Source organism: Trichosurus vulpecula, chromosome 4 (assembly GCF_011100635.1).
Source record: "Trichosurus vulpecula isolate mTriVul1 chromosome 4, mTriVul1.pri, whole genome shotgun sequence".
In the NCBI taxonomy this organism is placed as follows: Eukaryota; Metazoa; Chordata; class Mammalia; order Diprotodontia; family Phalangeridae; genus Trichosurus; species Trichosurus vulpecula.
In genome coordinates, this window is record NC_050576.1 from 379,415,794 (window position 1) to 379,439,073 (window position 23,280).

Sequence of the window (23,280 nt, forward strand, 5' to 3'; positions counted from 1 at the left end):
CTAGGCCTTCTATTAAGAGAAATATTAGATCACCTAATATTTGTTCTCAAGACACAACTGCATATGCACATAAAACCTACACACATTTCATTTAGAAGTTTGACTGTTGGGAAATCTGTAAGAGGTCACATAGGTAGGCATGTGAGTTTTTCAGTTATATGTTAATGTATCTCAGCACATACATTTTATTTAGTTGCTTTAAAAAGTGGTCCTGCCACTATTTAACACATTATGAGACACCTGAATTTTTCTTCAAGTTTGACTCATTCTTAACTAGAGAAATAAAGCTTTTAATAATGACATCTTCATGATACTTTGTTCATTTCTTCTTGGGTACATTGTCCATTCTGCTGCAATATATGTTGTCTAAACTCTGGAATTTCTGGACTAGAAAATGAAGAGTCCCAAGAAATACTTTCTTTTTCAAAGGAATCATCTTCCTGGAATGCAAATTTTTGCTTGAGGGAGTGAGAAATTATAGACACTGGATCCCAATGTGCACTTTGTCTTCTTGTCTTATGAAAAGGTCTTCCTCCAGCTGACTGACCCTTCAATAGCACACAGCTTTGACTTTATCCATATTCTTCAGAATATCCATTATGCTGGGAACATCTTTAGTTCTCTGGTTTTCTGCATATTTGCTAGAGGTGGTCTTATTTGCAACATGGTGCTCTTTTATAAGTCTTGAACTGCCAGAATCACTGATATTAGATCCTGTTGGAGGATGTGGAAGAGGTGGGGGGCCAGGGGATGAAACACCAAAGTTGAAAAACATTCTCGTACAGGAGAAGGCGAAGAAGTCATTAATGGTAGTGATTCCAAATTATCAGGCATATCATACGATTTTAAGGAATCAAAAGTAGACCTGTTTTCTGCTTCTTGCATTCCAACAATTGCAGCAATCTGGGAACAAAGAATGAATAGGCCATCTTCAAGGGCAGCTATTTCTTTAATCGTTGCTTCAGTAACAGCAAGATCATTTATTTCCTTTCTTGGTCTTGAAACAGGAATTAAAGGTGGAAGCATTGGATTGAAACTTTCAGTTTTGTCCTCCTAATTTTTCCATATATAATTTCTAAATTTGGCACAGCTGACTTCATCATTTGCCATGCATAGGATAACAGCAAATGATGGAACTGTGGGGGTCGGAGGGGATCCATGTTGATCATAGTCTAAGGAGTTCATATGTTGGAACAACTCAAAGTTAGGCCTTGGACAAGGTTCCAAAGGAAGAATTTTCCCAATGCAAAGAACAATACTTCGAGTAGATCCATATTCCTTATTTTCCCATATTGGTAGAATAGTGGACCATAACTGGCACCAGTCAGTTCTTGAAAAGAGATGTGAAGGTAAACGTGTCACTATAACTTGAACAATTCTTGGACCATTTGCACGAGCTTCCCATGGTGGTGTAAACTGTTCTATGAGGCCTCCAAAATATTCCAAGAGCTGCCTGAACTGGGCCCTCATGTGTTTGGGAGAAGGAAGAAGTGTCAATCGTATTTTAAAGGAATTGTTCAATTGTTCTCTAAATTGACTTTTAAAATCCATCTTGAGCTCTTCCAAGAAGGTTTTTGGGGCTTGAGACCAGTTCATATTCCCATTTGAGGTTTCAGATGCTGTCTCATCTGAATTTTGTTTTAATCATCCCTGTCCCCATAATAAGAATCTATTGTGTTTGATTTTTCTATGTTCCTTCTTGCTCATGATGTTTGCCTTTTTCCTGGCTTTTAAAATTGATCTCTGATTCTGGGGCACAGGGAGCACTATCACACACTTCTTGTGCTTGAGGCTAGAGGCCTAGTTATTGGCTTTGTGTGCTGGGAGCCTCAGGTTCTGGCAGCTAGAGGCTGTACAGGCTGCAGCTTACATGGTGCTAAGCTAGATCTGGTGGTGGTGACTGGCGTGTGCTGATGCCAAGTGGGGTTTTACTACATTTCCTCTGGCTTACCCTGAAGCTCACGGGTTGATGTGTGAGGATGGATGGGGTGGTGGGGAGAGAGTTGGTCTGGCCACTGTAGGTCACCTCCTCAGCCATGGGCTGCATTAGAGCACAGCACAGGTAGGTTTAGCTGCTGGTGGACACCCCTTCCGCAGAAAAAGTAGTGGTTCTTTGTACTGGTGTCTGGCAGTTCCCCTGTCTGTTCAAAGGAATGGGGAGAGGCATTGGTGCTTGCCTGATCCACCACCCTGGGGCTGATGATCTCCTGCTGCTTTGGTGAGGTGAGACTTGCCACTAACTTGCCAGCATGCCTCCCACCCTTTACTTGTCCCCTTCAGCCACAGCAAGAGGGACCTTTCCTGTTAATTTGCCTGTCCTCATGAGCTAAAAACTGCTGCACCCTGTCTTTCTGCTGGCTCCACTGTTCCAGGATTTTTCCTGGGTCAGTATTTTATAGGTTTTTCAAAGTCAGTAAGGGAGAATGAGAGCAACGCACTCCTTACTCAGCCAAATCTTGCCTCCAGAATGGACCACAGCTAAATATTTGTATCAAGATCTTCCATAAAAGAAGGAGAAAGACAAATCCTATACAGGCCAATGTCACAAATCTCTCTGAAACTAATGATTCATGGCTGTCTTCCTCAAATGCTCGGAGGAGTTACTTCAGATAAAAGATGTTTCAACTTCTCAGCAAGGAAGTTCATATAGGATCATATGTTCTGGGAAATTCCATTTCTATAGCATTTATAAATCTTGCCATAAATAAATTCTTTGAATTTGTTCATCTCAGTTGGAACATTCAGCAATAGGACAAAGAGTATTACCTGATCCCAGTTAGCGTAGGGATCTATGAGTAATAATAATAATAACTAGCATTTATATAGTGCTTTAGGTTTTGTAGAACACATACTCTCTCTCCCTCCATATATATACATATGTGTGTGTGTGTGTGTATATACATATGCACATGTATGTGTATAAGTATGTTTATATGTTTATATGTGTATATGTGTGTATGTATGTGTGTTATGTATGTACATATAAATATATATGTATGTATGTCCATATGTGTGTATGTATGTATGATTTGGCCTTCACACCCACCCTGGAAAGTAGATTTTGCAGATATTGTTAATATTTTAAAGAAGAAGAAAAAATATCATAGAGACATTAAGGGTTATAAAAGAAGTATTCAAGATAATATTTAAACCAAAGTCTTCATAATTCCATATTCAGAACTCTTTCCAGTATAAAAGCCTTGGAATTATTTTCTGCTACACCCAACCACTATAGGTTTTGGTAGTCTGCCTGTAGGTGGAAATAATGATTGGTCTGAGAAAGTCAACATCTTCTTGGTGATTGCCGTTGATAAGATCTGGTCCTAGACTAACCTACCTAGGTTGCTAAGAATGTGAGGCTGGGGCTCATCCTGTGTCTTTGCTCAGGAGTTAAAATTTTTGGAAAAAATAATACCATTTTAAAAGGTCTGGTAAAAACTTGAAATGATTGGAAATAGATGTAAAATGTACTCTGTAGCTTCAAGTTAACCAAAAATTTCAAATAGCTATGTGAATAAATTTTTGTAGTTTCAAAAACAAGTCTATCAATCCCCAGACATAATTGATACTCTCTAGTAAACTAGTGGGAATACAAATATCCATGAATATGAATATGGTTGAATAATTAATATTCAGTAAATTAGGGGTTAACATAGATTAGATTTCATGGTGATCTAATTGGTTCTCTTCATTGATCTGATTCTCCCTCCCTCTCTTTCAAATGAAGGTGAGATACTGACTTAAAAATAGTTGAAAATGACATGGGTAAATCAAACATCCTGGTGGTGTAGTGAGTAGAGTGCTAGACTGGGAATAAGCCTCTAATAGCCTTTTACATGAAACTTTTTTATATGGAGGATTTGCATTTAATATCTTTGGACACATACAATCTCTACGCCATTAATATTTAAAAAACCCTCTCAGCAAGCATCATTAAAAAAATAAATAACCAGAAACAACACAATGAAAAAAAAAGATAGTCAATAATTTCTTCAAAGAAGCTTAATATACAGTAATTCGGGTTTTTTAATTTAAATTTATTTATTTAACATATTTGGTTTTCAACATTGATTTTCACAACAGTTTGGATTACAAATTTTCTCCCCATTTCTACCCCCCCCCCCCACTGCAAGATGGCATATATTCTGGTTGGCCTGTTCCCCAGTCAGCCCTCCCCTCTATCAACCCCCTCCCCTCTCATCCCCTTTTCCCTTCTTTCTTGTAGGGCAAGATAAATTTCTACGCCCCATTGCCTGTGTATCTTATTTTTTAGTTCCATGCAAAAACTTTTTTTTTTGGAACATCTGATTTTAAAACTTTGAGTTCCAAATTCTCTCCCCTCTTCCCTTCCCACCCACCCTCCTTAAGAAGCTTAAGAAGTCGAGCAATTCAACCTAGGCCACACGTGTATCATTATGTATAACCCTTCCACAATACTCATGTTGTGAAAGGCTAACTGCATTTTGCTCCTTCCCAACCCATCCCGCTTTATTGAATTTTCTCCCTTGACCCTGTCCCCTTTCCAAAGTGTTTGTTTTGATTACCTCCACCCCCATCTGCCCTCCCCTCCATCATCCCCTCCCCTTTTATTTTTTTTTATCTTCCTCCCTCTTCTTTCCTGTGGGGTAAGATACCCAACTGAGTATGTATGGTATTCCCTCTTCAGGCCAAATCTGATGAGAGCAAGGATCACTCATTCCCCCCTCACCTGCCCTCTCCCCTCCTCCCACAGAGCTGCTTCCTCTTGCCACATTTATGTGAGATAATCTACCCCATTCTATCTTTCCCTATCTCCCTCTCTCAGTATATTGCTCTCTCACTCCTTAATTTCATTTTATTTCTTTTAGATATCTTCCCTTCATCTTCAACTCACTCTGTGTCTACTCTCTCTCTTTTACATATATATATATATATATATATATATATACACACACACACACACACACACACACACACACACACACACATACATATACACATAGATATATACATACATACACATTCACTTATATATATATATATATACATAAACATATATATATATATGTATATACATATATATGCATATTCCCTTCAACTACCCTAATACTGAGGTCTCAAGAATCATACACATCATCTTTCCATGTAGGAATGTAAACAAAACAGTTCAACTTTAGTAAGTCCCTTGCAATTTCTGTTTCTTGATTACCTTTTCATTCTTCTCTTGATTCTTGTGTTTGAAAGTCAAATTTTCTATTCAGTTCTGGTCTTTTCACTGAGAAAGCTTGAAAGTCCTCTATTTTATTGAAAATCCATATTTTGCCTTGGAACATGATACTCAATTTTGCTGGGTAGGTGATTCTAGGTTTTAATCCTAGCTCCATTGACCGCCAGAATATCGCATTCCAAGCCCTTCGGTCTCTTAATGTAGAAGCTGCCAGATCTTGGGTTATTCTGATTGGGTTTCCACAGTACTCAAATTGTTTCTTTCTGGCTGCTTGCAATATTTTCTCCTTGATCTGGGAGCTCTGGAATTTGGCAACAATATTCCTAGGAGATTTCTTTTTGGAATCTATTTGAGGAGGCGATCGACGGATTCTTTCAATTTCTATTTTGCCCTGTGGCTCTAGAATATCAGGGCAATTCTCCTTGATAATTTCTTGAAAGATGGTATCTAGGCTCTTTTTTTATCATGGCTTTCAGGTAGTCCAATAATTTTTAAATTATCTCTCCTGGATCTATTTTCCAGGTCAGTGGTTTTTCCAAGGAGATATTCACATTGTCTTCCATGTTTTCATTCCTTTGGTTCTGTTTTATAATATCCTGATTTCTCATAAAGTCACTAGCTTCCACTTGCTCCAATCTAATTTTTAAAGTAGTATTTTCTTCATTGGTCTTTTGAACCTCCTTTTCCATTTGGCTAATTCTGCCTTTCAAGGCATTCTTCTCCTCATTGGCATTTTGGAGCTCTTTTGCCATTTGAGTTAGTCTATTTTTAAGGTGTTGTTTTCTTCAGTGTATTTTTCAATATTTTCTGGGTCTCCTTTAGCAAGTCATTGACTTGTTTTTCATGGTTTTCTCTCATCCTTCTCATTTCTCTTCTCAATTTTTCCTCTACTTCTCTAACTTGCTTTTCCAAATCCCTTTTGATCTCTTCCATGGCCTGGGACCAGTTCATGTTTTTCTTGGAGGCTTTTGGTGTAGGCTCTATGACTTTGTTGACTTCTTTAGGCTGTATGTTTTGGTCTTCTTGGTCACCAAAGAAAGAATCCAAAGTCTGAGAGTGAATCTGGGTGCGTTTTCACTGCTTAGCCATATTCCCAATCAACTAACTTGACCTTTGAGTTTTTCAGTGGGGTATGACTGCTTGTAGACTACAGAGTTCTTTGTTCCACGTTTGGGGGGGAGGTGTCAGCTCTGCCACACCAGCACTGCTCCTTCCCCAACCCCCAACCAGAACTGGGCTAATGTCCTCGGCAGGCTGTGCACCCCTGCTCTGATCTGCCACTTAATTCCTCCCACCAGGTGGGCCTGGAGCCGGAAGTAACAACAGCTGTAGCTGCCCCACCTCCGCTGCCCCCGGGACTGGAAGCCGAACCGCGAACTCCTTCTACTCCCGCAGCTTTTCCCACTAAACTTCTCCGCAGTCTTTGGTGTTTGTGGGTCGAGGGGTCTGGTAACTGCCACAGCTCACTGATCCAGGGCACTAGGGCTGGGCCCCCTCCTCCTGGCTTCTGGTCTGGATGTTCCACACTGCTCAGGCTGGGCTCTGCTCCACTCCGTTCCCAGCTACCAGCTCCCAGCTCCGTGTGGGATAGACCTTACCCAGAGACCATCCAGGCTGTCCTGGGCTGGAGCCCTGCTTCCCTCTGCTGTTCTGTGGGTTCTGCCATTCTAGAATTGGTTCAGAGCCATTTTTTATAGGTTTTTGGAGGGACTCGGGTACGGAGCTCACTCCAGTCTCTGCTTACCAGCCGCCATCTTGGCTCCACCCCAGAAATGTCACAGTAATTCATTTTTGCCATCACCAATGAGTCTGTAAGCTGGTTAACTGAAGGAGGTTTTGCTTTCAAAATCTCAAATTTTGAATTCATATTTAGATGTATCAGTGAGAGATTTGCCCCTGACATAAATGATATGGTCTTCATTACATTGTTTATAATAAGTTCTTTTCATGGTTACTGTCTAAACTAAGTGAAAGAATGGCTTCAATTTTCTTTCTAAAAGGCAGGTCAAGTTATTAACCTGACTATTAGTTTCCAGAGGGTTGGAGTCAGCAGAACATCTGTCTTGTCTATAGACTCAGATCCAGTGAGGATGATTGTTCAAATGTAGCTGCCACTTAAAAAAAAAGATAGTCTGACACAATGATTATACTTATAGTATTTTGTTCATAGCATCTGCTCTTCTATTGAACTGAATTAAATTCATGCATTATTTTCTAAATCTCAATGGCAATATAAAAACATTTTTGTCTGAATGCTTTTAGAAGATCTAACTGTTTAAAATAATCAAATTGCTATTATTTGTATAAATAAGAGAAAGAAATACGCAAATAAATCAAGATTTTAGTTTTACTTCGTGTAAATATTCCAATCACATAGAATGTAAGGAAGGAAGATAGGTTAAATTATTCTAACTTCGCCCTGGGTGTATCCATGCTATATTGTATCAATAAGGCAAGATTAATGACCTTGAGGATTACCATGAACATGCCTTCATGGTTTGAAATTGCAAAGTATGAAAAATTCCCTAGATAGAAGGCAGAGGAAATATAGCATTTATTTAGACACCAGAGGATCCATTCCCAAGACCAATGACTTCAATTCCATATAGCAGTAATTATATTCAAAAACCAGTGAACCCACCTCAGTGTAGGAGCATGGAAATCATAACACAGTATTATGGCAAGGAACCAAGTCATCCTGTGCCCTTTTTCCCTGCTAAGGCCTCCCTGCAAACAACCACTCAGGAATCCAAATTATCTGTTTGCCTGTGTCCTTTCTCACAGTTCTGAAAGCCCTCGCAGTTCTCAGAATCCTTACAGTCTCCTGGATTCTCTGGATTCTTAGTTCTCCAATCTCCCAATACTATAGATTCTCAGCTCCTTCATTGTTGTGCCGAGAAAAGCAAGCAAGACCAGATATAAATTTTGATGTGGATTTATTCAAGTGTGCAACTGTTAGGAGTAAAGACTCAAATCGAACAGCCCCGAGCAGAGTTAGGGTCAGGTTATTTAAAGGGAAAAAACACAAATTGATTTCCATGGAGATGGGAGCACAAACAGTGGGACAAGCTGGGGCAGGATTATTTCCGTGGAGATGGGAACACAAACAGTGGGGTCCGTGGGGATGGGAGCACAAACTGTGGGCAAGCTGGGGCAAGATGGAGGGTAAACTGGGGGACAGGGCACAACACTATCTCTGCAACTTTTTGGTCTGTGCTCTCCACTCTGCAGTCTCTCTCAATGCTGGCTGCCTTAATGTCTTCTTGATGTCACCTTCTCAATTCACCTTCTCAATTCTGCTGCTCTCAGTTCTGCTTCTCTCACACCCTGGGCTCTCTTTATATACAATCCTAGCCAACATCTTATTGGCTAGAAGTCAGGTCTCTGATTGGCTGAATTCATACACATCTGATTGGATAGAACTCAGTGAACATACAATTGGCTCTGCTCTTAGCACCTCTCTTTAGGGACCTGAGGGTTTCACGCCTCTGGTGATCTAAATAGAAAAAAGGTGTGGGACTGAGCCCTCACACCTAGCAAGTAAAGGGTGTAAGCCTGTCTACAATCAAGCCTCTCCTAACCTAGTTTCCCTAAACTAGCTCCACCTGTGGCCTATTGAACAGGCAGGAAAGATCTTTAATCATAATATCACCACATATATCTGCCATAATTTTGAAGGCACTGAGAGACTAATTCTTGTGATATCTGAAAAAAGATATCAAATATTTGGGTGGAAAATCAGATATTTCATTACTGAAAAAGATAGTTGAGACATATGTGCCTACTTTTCTATCTCTACAACATATTTACAAAAAATAATTCATAGATTCATTTAAATAATTGGGGATGAGGTAATATGAAGACAAAAGGACTACTTTACAAATGAGGAATAATATATAATTGATTGGAAAATGTAGAGATTGCATGATACAACTGTGTTTTATTTAATCTGTTAACAATGAAAAAGAGATTTAATTTTATGAAATTCATTGACTGCTTCAAGGTCTTTAAAGGTCTCCCATGAATATGTCAATGTTGTAAAAGCCTACTTGGATGATTACTTTGTACAATGAATTCTAATTATTATTATCAAATTAGCAAAATACCTATGTTTACCAAAGTGTTTGTTATTGTTGTTTGTTCAGGTTTTTGTATTTTCCAAGAGGAAGTCCTCTGTAAAATCCAAATCAAGAAATGATTATCTTTGTTTTGTGAGATCCTTTAGGTACTTTCCTATGTAAATAATGTTGTATTGACTACATAGCACCCCAGACAATTGCAGAATTTCCTAATTGAGATCTATGACCACTCATAAGTGCTCCTAATGCTATCCACACTGGAAAGAAAAGTGGATGCAGGATCTCTATTGATAATTCGATTTAATTAAACAAACATCAACCAGCCATGTACTGAGTGTCTACTATATTAGGTTCCACAGATACAAAAGTCATTGCTAGACACTACAGATACAAAGAGGAATGAAAAAATCCCTAACCTTAGGGAACTAGCATTCTAATGGGAAAGACAGTTTCTTCATAATAAATATCACATATATCTGTATGTGATATATATGTATATGTACATGCGTGTATATATGTATGTATATAAAATTTAAGAAGAAGAAGGGGTTCTGTCTATAATTTTTTGGAAAACCATTCAATCTTTTTAATGACTCAAACTTCTCACCGAAACAGGGTCTTTTTTGAACATGAACTTTCAAATATCAGTTGTGTTTGCCTTTCAGTTTTGGAATTTCCAATTCTCTGAGGAATTATATTTTTCATTTAAAAGAAAGAGCAATTTAAAGATACATTCTTAGTGTTAGAAGTTTCCATATTATAAGGAGGAAATTAATTAAATGATACCATTAGAAGAAGACATGGTTAGAAAAGAAGGTACGGAAAACCAGGATTTTGTTATACCACATTATGAAACAAAATACATGTTCTGAAACTGAACTATTCACCTTGACCCACTGATTAGAGCATGGAGTCCTCAAGCTTATTTGAGTATTTTCCCTAATCTTACTGAGGACATGATTTTCCAAAATACTATCAATATGGCTAATAAAGTTGAAATTGGTTTATAACCACCTTGAAGGAACCATGTCAGCAAAAAATGTAAGATTGTGAAATTTCACAGTGATGGAGAAGGAGAAAAAGGTAAGTATCGGGATATAGTACATGAAGGAAAAGTGTTAATGGAGGTAGAGAAAATCCTGATGATTGCATATGATTCAAGATCAGATATAATACACTTTTCTATCTTATTATATTGATCACATATTGATCATATATGTATCTTATATTGATCATCTATCTTGAGGTAAAGTCATAGCCCATTTGGAGTCATGCCATGACCACCAATGAGAGAAATATTTTGTTAGTATCCTGACAGTGGTCTGAATTAACTTCTCTGGACTATATTATTTTTTAACTTTTTCTGTTATTCAGTATTTTCTTCAAGATTCTATTAATCTTAAACAAAGGTCAGGGGATACTTCTGTATATCATGTACTAAGTTTTGTTTTGTTATCTTTTGTTTTTGTTCATTTTTAATGTTTGTTTTCTACAACTAATTCTTCAATGCCTATTGATTCCAGTAATAAAAACATTGAGTGATATTTATTTTACTCTTTCCTTTTAGCACATCATTTTCTTCCTTTTAATGTTCTATTTTTCTCCTAGAACCATTTCTGAAAAAAAGATAAAAATCATTTCTGGTGATTTTTGCTGTTGTTGTGAATTTACATCTAAACTTTCATTGACAAACACTAAAAAATATGATGCTTTGTGCAGTATAATTAATTTAGGCAGCTCACATACAAATAGTCTGAGAATAGATGTCCTGAATGACAACCTTCTAATGCTCTTTTCAGGGTTTTCTATAGAATACCTTGTTGTGAAATTTTCTTTTTACAGACAGTTTTATTTGTTTGACAAAAGACTGTCAGACTCTCAAAAGCCAGCTGTATGCAGCTTTTTTCTGAAATCTTCAAGTTAAGTTCTCTGTCTCATTTTTATAAAAATAGAAGGTCCTGTTTTAGGAAATACAGATATAGTGAAGATTTCATTGATGATATTATCTTTTATAAATGTTTCTAGGATCAATATTCTCTGGTTGACAGAACCTTTATTCAAATAATAGGCTTTTTTTTTAACTAATACATTTTGAATATTTTTGAGAGTTTTTTTTTATCACTTTCCCCTCCAGATTAAAAATTCATTTTTAACAAAGAAATATCAGTTAAATAAAAATATCGACTGATAATCCTAGAAATCTTTAACCTTTCTACTGGCATGGAGAAAGTGTGATTCATTAACTCTTTGACAGGACCTTCTTTGCTTTTACCATTATGCAGAATTTAACGTTTAGTGATCTTTTCATTTAAATCATTTTAGCCATTATGTATACTGTTCTGGAGGTTTTACTGCATTAATTCCTACAAATTTTGGGATTTAATTTTTGCATTGATCCTTACAAATCTCCCCATTTTGTCCAACATCATATCTTTTATTTTTTATTACATGAAAATAAAGCATAACATTCATATATGGTAAATTTTTATAGCTATTTTTTCAGCCAATAATATCTCATTTTCTTCAGTCTTTTTCCTACCATAAATAGATGCTATGAAAAAAGAAATATAGATAAAGATCTGTATATGAACATATGATTCGTTCATACCTTAAAGCATTGCTATGAACATATATGTGTGTGTGTGTGTATATATATATATATACATATATACCAGTTTATAGAGACATTAGTATATAAATATATATGTATATATGAGATGTGTGTGTCTATATACACACGTATATATTAGTATTTTAAAATTCATATATGTATGTGTATGTATATACACATATATTCATAAGAATTCAAGTTAAGAAAGAACCAGAACTAGGATTCCATCAATTTTTCTTTCCATTCTCATCCTTTCTTTACCTTTTTTTCTCCTCTGTGTATCTAAGTACTACCTTCCTTCTAAGGTATAGCTCAAATTCTATCTTCCTTTAGAATCATTGTCTAATGTTCCCTTTCCACAGTCATCTCCTCTTCCAACATCATTTCTTGTGTATATTATTACACACACACACACACACACACACACCACCACCACCACCACCACCCAAAGACTTTTGGAGGAACTTTGAAGCACTTCAAATATTTTAGATTTCAACTTCGAGTCTTTCAGGAAATGTGAATCAACTCTCTATAGAATTCACTCCAGGCACATACTCCAAATAAGTCAAAAGGAGAAACAGAAGATCTAGTGTATGTAATGTGGAGGCATAAATTATTGTTGTGTCTTTGAGCACAGTGGAGAGGTTATATAGGAAAGATGTAATAATAGGAACAAAAAGATTTTTCTACCAATTGGATATATGGAGTAAATAAAAATGAGGAATTGTGGATGATAATGATGTAATGGCTGACTGTCTAGTGGTATCCTTGACAACTACAGGCAAATTTGAAATTATGTGGGCTGGGGAGGGGAAGAAAAAGGAGGGAGAAATGAAATCACATTTGGACATTTTGAGTGTGAAATGTCTCTTGGACATCCTTTTTGAAATGTTTAAAAGTCAATTCACTAAAATTTAGGATACTGACTAGGGCTAGACTAGTGAATCATCTGCACAGAAAGAGACATTGACTTCATAAGAGCTAATGAGGTCAACAAGTGAGGGGATCTAGATATGAAGAGAAAACCACTCAAGACAGATACTTGGGGTCCACTCTCAGAAGGTATCCCATGGAGGATGAATCTGCAAATGACACTAAAAAAGGAACAGACTGACAAATAAGAGGAGAACTAGGAGAAAAAAACTATCACAAAAAACATATTCTAGGAGGAGAATGTGGTCAACAGTGACATATGCTCCTAAGAGGTCATACAGTGGTCACACATACACTAACCTGAGAATACAGGTTAGTGGATGATAGGTGTTAATTAAAGAATTTACAGAAAAAAAAAATATTAAGCTTTTGGAAATGGGAGATGATTGTGGGCTAGGATCATCAGAGAATACTTCTTAAGGGAGGAAAACTTTGACCTTGGAAGAAGAGTAGAGCTTAGATACACAGGGGAGAAAAGGAATGAATAAGGAATAGTGAGCATAGTAGAGAAGTGCTAATGTATATAACATTAGGGAAAAGTAAAAAGAAAAATATGTGAAGGAGAGGTTTTGCATAGAAGGTTACTTTGAAATAAAGCTAAAGAGTGCCATCATTTAAAAAGCAAGGAGTAAGCTTAGATCAGGGGTTCTTAGACCTTTTTGTGACTAATTCCTCTGTCAGTCTTTTGAAACCTATGGATCCCTTTTTTTAATTTAAATTTAAATTTATTTATTTAACATATTTAGTTTTCAGCATTGATTTTCACAAGAGTTTGAATTACAAATTTTCTCCCCATTTCTTCCCTCGCACCCACTCCAAGATGGGGTATATTCTGGTTGCCCTGTTCCCCAGTCAGCCCTCCCTTCTGTCACCCCACTCCCCTCCCATCCCCTTTTCCCTTCCTTTCTTGTAGGGCAAGATAAATTTCTACGCCCCATTGCCTGTGTATCTTATGTTCTAGTTGCATGGAAAAACTTTTTTTTTTGAACATCTGTTCTGCCTTTCAAGGCATTCTTCTCCTCATTGGCTTTTTGGAGCTCTTTTGCCATTTGAGTTAGTCTATTTTTAAGGTGTTGTTTTCTTCAGTGTATTTTTCAATATTTTCTGGGTCTCCTTTAGCAAGTCATTGACTTGTTTTTCATGGTTTTCTCTCATCCTTCTCATTTCTCTTCCCAATTTTTCCTCTACTTCTCTAACTTGCTTTTCCAAATCCTTTTTGAGCTCTTCCATGGCCTGGGACCAGTTCATGTTTTTCTTGGAGGCTTTTGGTGTAGGCTCTATGACTTTGTTGACTTCTTTAGGCTGTATGTTTTGGTCTTCTTGGTCACCAAAGAAAGAATCCAAAGTCTGAGAGTGAATCTGGGTGCGTTTGCACTGCTTAGCCGTATTCCCAATCAACTAACTTGACCCTTGAGTTTTTCACTGGGGTATGACTGCTTGTAGACTAAAGAGTTCTATGTTCCACGTTTGGGGGGGGGGGGGTGCCAGCTCTGCCACACAAGCACTGCTCCTTCTCCAAGAACCCCCAACCCAGACTGGGCTTAAATCTTCAGCAGGCTGTGCACTCCTGCTCTGATCTGCCACTTAATTCCTCCCACCAGGTGGACCTGGGGCCAGAAGCAACTGCAGCTGTAGCTGCCCCACCTCCACTGCCCCCTGGGCTGGTAGCTGAACCGTGAACTCCTTCCACTCCTGCAGCTTTTCCTACTAACCTTCTCTGCTGTCTTTGGTGTTTGTGGGTTGAGAAGTCTGGTAACTGCTTCAGCTCACTGATTCAGGGTGGTAGGGCACATTCCACCCGGCTCCTGGTCTGGATTATCCACCCTGCTCACACTGGGCTCTGCTCCACTCTGCTCCCAGCTTCTAGCTCCTAGCTCCCAGCTCCCAGCTCCGTGTGGGATAGACCTCACACAGAGACCATCCAGGCTGTCCTGGGCTGGAGCCTTGCTTCCCTCTGCTGTTTTGTGGGTTCTGCTGTTCTAGAATTGGTTCTGGAGCCATTTTTTATAGGTTTTTGGAGGGACTCGGCAGGAAGCTCAAGCCACCATCTTAGCTCTGCCCCCCCCATGGATCCCTTTTTAAGAATTAACAAAAAGGGGGTGGAGCTAAGATGGCACATGGAAAGCAAGGACTTGCCTAGGGTTCTCCCCCAAGACCCTCCAAACACCAATACAAAATGGCTCTGAACAAATTCTAGAATTGCAGAACCCATGAAATAGCAGAGGTAAGCAGGGCTCCAGCCCAAGACAGCCTGGATGGTGGCTAGGTAAGATCCATAGCACACGGAACGGGGGGCGGAGCAGAGCAGAGCCCAGCATGGGGTGTGCCAGGACCAACCAGACTGGGAGCGAGGAGGAACAGGCCCTAGTGCCCTGAATCAGTGTGATGTGGCAGTTACCAGATTTCTCAACCCACAAACACCAAAGAAAACAGAGAAGGTTAGTGGGAAAAGCTGTGTGGACAGCATGAAAGGAGTTTGCAGTTTGGCCACCACCCCCAGGGAAGCGGAGGTAGTGCAACTACAGAAATACAGCTGTTACTTCCTGCCCCAGGCCCACCTGGTGGGAGGAATTAAGTGGCATATCAGACCAGGAGTACAGAGCCTGCTTAAGATTTGTGTCAGGTCCAGGTTGGTGGTTCTTGGGGAAGAGGAGAACTGGTGTGGCAGAGTTTCCTGTATAGAAATAGTTCTGAAAACAACAGCACATCTCCTCAAACTTGGAACAAAGTACTCTCTACCCTACAAGCAGTCATACCCCAATGAAAAACTCAAGGGTCAAGTTAGTTGGCTGGGAACACAGTCAGGCAGTGAAAACGGATTCAGATTGAGACTCAGACTTTGGAATCTTTCTTTGGTGACAAAGAAGACCAAAACATACAGCCAGAAGAAATCAATAAAGTTAAAGAGCCTACCTCAAAAGCCTCCAATAAAAACATAAACTGGTCTCAGGCCATGGAAGAGCTCAAAAGGGATTTAGAAAAGCAAGTTAGAGAAGTAGAAGATAAATTGGGAAGAGAAATGAGAATGATGTGAGAAAACCATGAAAAACAAGTCAAGGACTTGCAAAAAGAGACCCAAAAAATACTGAAGAAAACAACACCTTAAAAAATAGACTAACTCAAATGGCAAAAGAGCTCCAAAAAGCCAATGAGAAGAATGCCTTGAAAGGCAGAATTAACCAAATGGAAAAGGAGGTCCAACAGACCACTGAAGAAAATACTACCTTAACAATTACATTGGATCCAAGGCAAAATATGGACTTTCAACAAAATAGAGAACTTTCAAGCTTTCTCAGGGAAAAGACCAGAGCTGAATAGAAAATCTGATTTTCAAACACAAGAATCAAGAGAAGCATGAAAAGGTAAACAAGAAAGAGAAATCATAAGGGACTTACTGAAGTTGAATTGTTTTGTTTACATTCCGACATAGAAAGATGATGTGTATGATTCATGAGACCTCAATATCATAGTAGCTGAAAGGAATACGCATATATATAAATATATATATATATATATATATATATATATATATATATGTGTGTGTGTGTGTGTGTGTGTGTGTGTATGCATATATATACATATGTGTGTGTCTATTTATGTATATATGTAGATGTATATGTGTATGTATATATATATATTTATATACATATATATACACAAAGGGCACAGGGTTAGTTGAATATGAAGGGATGATATCTAAAAAAATAAAACCAATTTAAGGGATAAGAGAGGAATATATTGAGAGAGGGAGAAAGGGAGAGATAGAAGGCGGTAAATTATCTCGCATAAGAGTGGCAAGAAAAAGCAGTTCTCTAGGAAGGGAAGAGGGGGCAGGTGAGGGGGAATGAGTAAATCTTGCTCTCATCGGATTTGACATGAGGAGAGAATACCATACACACTCAATTGGGATCTTATCCCACAGGAAAGAAGGAGGAAGAAGATAAAAAAGGGGGGATGAAAGAAGGGAGGGCTGACGGGAGGAGGAGGTAATCAAAAGACAAACACTTTTGAAAAGAGACAAGGTCAAGGGAGAAAATTCAATAAAGGGGGATAGGTTAGGAAGGAGCAAAACATAGTTAATCTTTCACAACATGAGTATTGTGGAAGGGTTTTACATAATGATACACATGTGGCCTATGTTGAATTGCTTGCCTTCTTCGGGAGGGTAGGTGGGGAGGGAAGAGGGGAGAGAATTTGGAATTCAAAGTTTTAAAAACAGATGTTGAAAAACAGCAACAACAACAAAAAAGTTTTTTCATGCAACTAGGAAATAAGATACACAGGCAATGGGGCATTGAAATTTATCTTGCCCTACAAGAGAAGAAGGGAAAGGGGGATGGGATGGGAGTGGGGTGACAGATGGGAGGGCTGACTGGGGAATGGGTCAACCAGAATATATGCCATCTTGGAGTGGGTGGGAGGGAAGAAATGGGGAGAAAATTTGTAATTCAAACATTTGTTAAAATCAATAGTGAAAACTAAATATAATAAATAAATTTTAAAAAAATAAAAAACACAATTAGATAGGAGCAAGTGGAAGGTAGGGACTTGATGAGAAATGAAGATACTATAAAACAGAACCAAAGGAATGAAAACATGGAAGACAATGTGAAATATCTTATTGGAAAAAACACTGACCTGGAAAATAGATCCAGGAGAGAGAATTTAAAAATGATTGGACTACCTGAAAGCCATGACCAAAAAAGAACCTAGATATCATCTTTCAAGAAATTATCAAGGAGAACTGTCCTGATATTCTAGAGCCAGAGGGTACAATAGAAATTGAAAGAATCCTCCCCAAAAAGATCCCCAAAAGAAAACTCCTAGGAATATTCTCACCAAATTCCAGAGCTCCCAGATCAAGGAGAAAATATTTCAAGCATCCAGAAAGAAACAATTTGTGTATTGTGGAAACATAATCAGAATAATACAAGATTTAGCAGCTTCTACATTAAGCTTGGGACAAAGTACTCTCTACTCTACATTCTCTACTCTATATTCTGGAGGTCAATGTAGCTAGGATCAAAACCAAGAATCACCTATCCAGCAAAACCGAGTATCATGATCCAAGGCAAAATATGGATTTTTAATAAAAGAAAGGACTTTCAAGCTTTCTCAGTGAAAAGACCAGAGCTGAATAGAAAATTTGACTTTCAAACACAAGAATTATCTTGCATAGAAGTTGTAAGAAAAAGCAGTTTTGTAGGAATGAAAGAGGGGGCAGGTGAGGGGGAATGAGTGAATCTTGCTCTCACCAGATTTGACCTGAGGAAGGAATAGCACACACACACAATTGGATATCTTACCCCACAGGAAAGAAGGAGGAAGGAAATAGAAAAGGGGGGATGATAGAAGGGCAACAGATAGGGGGAGGAGGTAATCAAACACAAACATTTTTGAAAAGGGACAGGGTCAAGGGAAAAAAATTGGATAAAGGGGGATAGGATAGGAAGGAGCACAACATAGTCTTTCACAACATGAGTATTGTGGAAGGGTTTTGCATAATGATACACATGTGGCCTATGTTGAATTGCTTGCCTTCTTGGGGCAGGGGGGTGGGAACGGAAGGGGGAAGAGAATTTGGAACTCAAAGTTTTAAAAGAAGATGTTTAAAAGAAAGTTTTTTCATGCAAATAGAAAATAAGATATACAGGCAATGGGTCACAAACATCCAACTTGCCCTACAAGAAAGTAAGGGAAAAGGGAATGGGGGGAGTGGGGTGACAGTGGGGAGGGCTGCCTGGGGAATGGGAAAATCAGAATATATGCCATCTTGGAGTGGGGGGGAGGGTAGAAATGGGGAGAAAATTTGTAATTCAAACTCTTGTGAAAATTAATGCAGAAAACTAAAAATATTAAATGAATAGATGATTTATTTTTAAAAAATGGTGATTATTATATATAAAACATTATATATTTGATTTGACCAAAAAACACGGGTTAAACACCCAAAAAAGGAATTTAAAAACCCAAAATGTGTAATTTCATTTAGAAGCTAGTAAAACAAAAGTGCATTTTTTCTTATCCAAATTCCTAGGCACTCCAAAATTTCACCATGGACTCTTTGCAGGGATCTTTGGGGATCAGATTAAGGATCTTGGCTTAGATGATTTCTATTGTTCTTTCAATTTCCACCATGATGCAAGTGGTAGGTAGAAGCCAAACTGAGTTAGGCTGTGAATTCTAGCCTGAGGAAGACAGCTAACACCACGAAATGACCCTGATATTAAGAACAACCTAAAAGTTAGAATTGTCTCAAAGCTGAGTTGGGTACTTAGGAATATATTTTTCCCAGTGTTGTAGCTTATCAGTATTATATTAGTAGACTGAGTAATATAATTAACAACAAAATCAACTAGCATAATGGCATTTTGAAGTTTCCTATATGTGTGTTAACTCAGTTGATACAACAAACCTCTGAGGTAGTTACTATTACTGTCACAATTGTACAAATGAAGCAGCTATTCAGCAATATCTAGGTAACCTACCACTTGCTGAGGAATGTAGAAAGAGACTTCATGCTTCAGATCGGGATTGGATTTGATGACCTCTAATATTCCTTCCAATTCTAAAACTTAGTGGTTTTGTGATTTTCTATAATTTTTTATTTTATTTTTTGAAAGTCTGTGATTTCATTGATATATAGAATTACTGATGAGAAAACTTACTCTAAGCATGCACATGGACACCAGTTCTAGATCTTACGGGCTCTAAATCATTGCATGGGACTCTAAGATATTAAGAGGACTTGCCCAGGGTCATCTAGTCAATATGTGTTAGAGGTAGGATTTGAATCCAGGTCTTCCTGACTTCATGGCTGGCATTTTTTCCCCAAAACACGGTGCTGTCTATAATATAAATAATGTTATTCAGTATTTATTGTATGTATACACTCTACACAGGTTGTTTGCCCTTTCCACCCATATCATCCATACTCTGAAGTAAGGATGGGAACTTTTTATCATGGTAGAAGAGGTCAACGTAGCTTAATAATCAAATCACAATACAGAGAAGCTGGTTTCAAGGTTAAGTAGACCATTTACAACACATTAAAGTGAGGTCTAACTGAAAGATCCCAATCCATGCATAACATTATGCTTAAGGTACATGGGAGCAAATGTTCAGTAGTTTCGCAAACCTGGGTTTTTAGAAGTGCTAAAACCTAGCATATTCCAGAGATGTTGGCCTGTTCACTGTGAGCTTTTCCAATACCATGCAATGTTAAGGAACGGCAGCACCCTTGGTAAGGAAAGTTTAATGTGGGTTTCAAGAATAGCAGTTTCAATTTTCTTCCTAATTCTAATCATTAGAGGGCACAGAGAGAAACACGTCCTCAGAGTGACTTTGTGAAGGTGATAAAGCTGCAGTTGCTGACAATCTAAAGGCGTCTAGCATTCCTTTTTTTAAACTCGATATAGAAATCATTCATCTCTTTTCTCTAGGTAGCTCTGGTTCAATACTATGGTGTGAAAGCATTATACTTCACAACCTTTAGCTGGTTTGTCATTGATCAGTGTCATTAATATATCTGTATATGACACACAGGACAAATTAATATAAATTTGAGCCTCGGTGACTTTATCTTGTTAGGGAAGAAGGAGAGTGGATAAAGGGAAGGGAAGAGGGGAAGCTGGATACAAAATAGAAAATATTGCACCTAGATCTAATGCTTTTAACCTTTCTTGTCTGCCTCTTTGATGTGAATATATACACAAATTTGGTTTCTCTTTTAAACATGGTCAGTTCAATCTGGTAAATTTCCCACTTGGGAAAATTCCTGCTGGGAGTGGGGGAGCTAACTTTGATTATTCAGTACCTGCATTTTATAATTCTAAAAATCACATATTTAATTTCATTATTTATCTTAAAGCTCAAACAGATTAAAAAAAAACTAGGAATAGAAATATATCGATATTTCTCCCAAACATTACACCTTAAAAGAATGAGTACTTGATCACAAAGGTCAGAATAAATACCAGAAAGTACTTTATAATCATTATCTAACTAGTTTGCTATTCTTGGCTAACTGACCTGATACAAGATTATTTTCTTTTATAACTACCAGGCCATACCATGCTTAGGCAAAATTACAAAATAGGCAAATTTGTCTTATGCATATCCAGGCCTTTTGGCACAATCTTTCCCTTTTCAGAACATCCAGGTGTCAATTGCCGTATTTTTTTTTTTCCTTTCGGTAGTCAAGGAAGTGCCACAACAGAGCCTCCTACAGACTTGCCATTCCTGGGCAATGAATCAAGTCTCAGTGTTTCCCTTCACCTTGTTTTCCTTCATACCCCAATGAAAAGGCTCATTTGCTCAGGATAAATGATCCTAGATGATATCTGGAGGAAAACAGTTGATTAAACATTTAACCTTAAAGTATAAATAACTTATAAATGACTTAGTGGTATTATATAGAAGGGTTTGAAAGAGAATCAGTGTGGTATAGTCAGTAAGTGGTGGATCTGAAGTAAGGAGGACCTAGATTCCGATGTGATTTCTGATTTGCTTTTCTACTATCGATAAGTCCTTTAACCTGTATTGACTTATTTATTTATCTTTATTGTTTTGTTGTCATTCGGTCATTTTTAGTTATCTCCAACTTTCATGATCGCATTTAGGGTTTTTTGGCAAAGACGCTGGAACAGTTTGTCATTTTCTCCTCCAGCTCATTTTGCAGATGAGGAAACTGAAGCAAAGGGGGTTAAGTGACTTGCCCAGGGTCGCAGAGCTGGTAAGTGTCTGAGGCTGGGTTTGGACTCAGGAAAATCAGTCTTCCTGACTCCAGGCCTTGCACTCTATCCACTGTGCCAACTAGCTGCCCCTTACTTGTCTCTAAAATGGTATTACTAATAATACAAGGAATCTGAGGCAAACAAACATTGTTAAGTGACTTGCCCTGGCTCACACAGCTTGTAAGTATATGAGGCTGGATTTGAACTCAGGTTCAAGCTTAATGACACTTTATCAACTGTGCCACCTAGCTGCCCTAGGGAATAGTTTGTCAGGATATATTAGAAAGAGAGAAAGATTTTTGTTTTGTTTTGCTGAATACCTTAAGAGAATATCAACAGTATAGTTCCTCTATCCAAATTTTGATCGAGACCTACTACAGATAGGTCATCATTTGCTACCAGCTGTATATTAGAAATTGTTAGATGAAACTTTCTTGGATCCTGACTCATCAACTTTCTATACACATTGTTCTCTTGTTTGACAGAATCCAGATAACTTTTCTAAAGGCAATGGTAATTATTGAGTGCTGTCTTTCCAAGGACTTCACTATTTTTGAGACCTGGAGATTATGCAGCTTGTTTTAGCTTTAGAAATGCATTTTAGTTATATTATTGAGTAATCCTCTATGAGTTCTTCTTAACTTTGACTGTAGTTTGGTGGTAGACTACATTCTTCCAAATGCTCAGGCAACTGATGGACTAATTTTCAAGCTCCCTATCTTCTGATATTCTAAAACTCAGAGGAATGGACAAAATTTGCTATTGCCCAACATTGGTACTTAATGACATAATCACCCTGGAATTCTCAATGGCTTTGTTTGTGAAACATGAGGTCTCATGTTTAAGCTTTAGGGACCCCATGCATGCTTACCAGTCTGTGATGAATATGACTGTGAATCTCTTGGGCATGATTTGTTGTAGTTGTAGATTTCTTCATTCATGCCAGGTTGAGCACCTTCTGGTTCTAAAATTTGCAATGTTGATCTAAATGCATTCTGGAAGAGAAACCATACTCAGAGAAATACTTTTTCCATAATACTTTGATTACTACAGACATTTTCTGAGACCTCATTTATTCTACTGTATTAAGTTTTGTTTATTTTTTTTTTGCTTTTGCCACATTCAACCACTCTTCTTGGCAACTGTTTTTTACTCTTTTTTCCTAATCACCTGCATCAACTCTAAATAGATGTGTACAATATCCCTTTGATTCACTCATCAAAAAATACGATTATCAATATCATCACCACCATAACAATGATCATCTACTTCAGTGTTTACATTGATCCTTCACGCTTTCAGAAAATTTTAACTGTGCAATTTAAATTGATCACTAAACCAACCCCAGGGATCAGATGTTATTATCATTCCCATTTTACAGGTGAGGAAATTAAAATTGAGAAAAGTCATATGCCTTTCACATGGTCATTCAGCTAGTAATTAGGAAATGTATGTGAATAAAAAATAGAAGTTATCAACAAAAACAGTTTTTTTCTTAATAAAATGCTCTGGAAGATGTCTTGTAAGATGGAAAAGTGAAAAATTGCCTCAAGTTACAACTAATCACCACTACCTCAAAGCCATAAGCAATGCACCAAAAAAAAAGAGAAACAAAGAAGTGACAAGTTAATATTAGCAAGGGAAAAATGTGCAAAAGCCTACATTAATAGTGCTTAGTGATGCCTAGCATGTGCCAGGCACAGCCCACTACATAAT

General features: G+C 37.8%; 1 pseudogene; it reads right to left on the reverse strand.

The window, feature by feature from the left end:
- Positions 1-305: 305 nt before the first annotated feature.
- Positions 306-1,470, reverse strand: LOC118847290 (annotated as a pseudogene).
- Positions 1,471-23,280: the final 21,810 nt, after the last annotated feature.